This window comes from Gavialis gangeticus, unplaced genomic scaffold (genome assembly GCF_001723915.1).
Source record: "Gavialis gangeticus isolate Ggan-Ray unplaced genomic scaffold, GavGan_comp1, whole genome shotgun sequence".
In the NCBI taxonomy this organism is placed as follows: domain Eukaryota; kingdom Metazoa; phylum Chordata; order Crocodylia; family Gavialidae; genus Gavialis; species Gavialis gangeticus.
In genome coordinates, this window is record NW_017729016.1 from 790,390 (window position 1) to 791,980 (window position 1,591).

A 1,591-nucleotide genomic window follows, 5' to 3' on the forward strand; every position below is an offset into this window, starting at 1 on the left:
GACAGCAGAGGGGAAGGGGCTTCGTTGCATATTGAGGTCACAAAGCTCACTTGAATTAAAGACCTTGGGGAAACTATAGGTCATGTAACCTACTTCTCCAAAAACCAACTTGAAGCTCCCTCTTTCTTGTATGGCCTCCAGTGTTGTCTCCCTCCGTTTAGGTTTTTATTCTGTTGATTTAAGTGGTAACTATGTGCCTTTCCTGCTCAGGACCTGTTACAAACAACCTTTCGGCTTTCATTTGTGTCTAACATTATCCTCCCCCCTCCTGTCATACTATTAAACATGAACATATTGCATGGAATACAATTCAATAAAAAGTGTGGCTTAACCAATCTGCAGTGATTGTGCTCCTCAGGCTTCAGTGGGGGGGCGAGCTGTCCTTGTGGCTGGGGGATGAGGATGACCGTGTGGGAGATCTGGGTTTGGTTCCAGTCTCTAGCACAGGCTGCCCATGATATGTTGCTATTTGGTCTGAGATTGTGGAATAAATTTCCCTGGAACTAGAGACCGTTACAGATCTGGGCTTTTTAAATGCAAATTAAAAAGCATTTAATTTTTTTTACTTTGTCTCCTGCGGTATAAATGCAGAGCATCAGAGTTAAAACTGTAGTGCCCCTCCAAAAATATAAAACAAAATTAATCTCCAGCCACATAAAGCAAGCTGCCCCTCAAAATCCCTTGGTAAGCAGGATTCTCCAGGGTACGTGCTATTGTGGCACAACCTGGTCACCTCCCTTAATGCACTATTGAGCGTGCTCAGCTGGTGAACAGAATCAGACCCTGGTTCTCAGTTTTCCCATGTGTATAATGGAAATGATTGGGCTTCTGTACCGCACCGGGGTGTTGTAAGGATAAATTCCTTGGAAGTGCTCAGATGCAAGGGCAAGGGAGGAGACTATACGCAGGCAACCCTTTAAAGGGGCCCTGATTACACTGAGAGAGACTCTTATCAAAATTTGTTAACACACCAGGCTTAAATGACAACTAACTCCAATTACCTATGAGGCAAAGTGTTAATTCAAATAATTCACAGGTATTTAATGTAGGACAAGGGGTTTGTCAGCCTGTAAAGTCTGGGGTTTGCTGCCAGGCAACACAACTCAAATGCAAGCCAGGTAGTAGCCCTAAGTCACGAGACACAAGGATGTTCACTTCTAACTACCAATGCACATTAGTACCAGTGGTAAACTGCTGAGCTGAACATGGCCTGACACGTTCACAGCTTTTCTTGGTTTGGTTTTTTTTCCTTTCCCAGTAACAAGAGTTACCCCACATCTTTGGTACCTCAGTTTCCCTGAGGGCAGTGCCTCAAACAGGAGATGCATTGTGAACAAACCAGGGGGGCTCCAGAGTGAAGCTAAAGCTATTGAACGTTACTTCAGGTTATGGTCTTAATGACCACTTGGAGCTTGGTGCTGTCGTGGAAGTGGAATCAGGTTGTGACTCCAGTTCCCATCAATATAACCATACAGACGATGTATGCAGTAATACATTGTGTCCAGCAATAGGTCCAGCGCTCTTCTGCAATTCCTGTTCTGCCCAGTGAAGTGCAAGTCTGTCCCTTGTCATTTGACTGTGTATTTTCATA

The 1,591-nt window shown here is 44.4% G+C and overlaps 1 long non-coding RNA gene across 1 annotated transcript in view; it reads left to right on the plus strand.

The window, feature by feature from the left end:
* Nucleotides 1-335, plus strand: part of LOC109294333 — an 8,965-nt gene extending 8,630 nt beyond the window's left edge. Inside the window, exon 2 of the long non-coding RNA XR_002096502.1 lies at nt 37-335. This is a non-coding gene — a long non-coding RNA (uncharacterized LOC109294333). The remainder of the gene's footprint in view (nt 1-36) is intronic.
* The last annotated feature ends 1,256 nt before the right edge of the window (nt 336-1,591 follow it).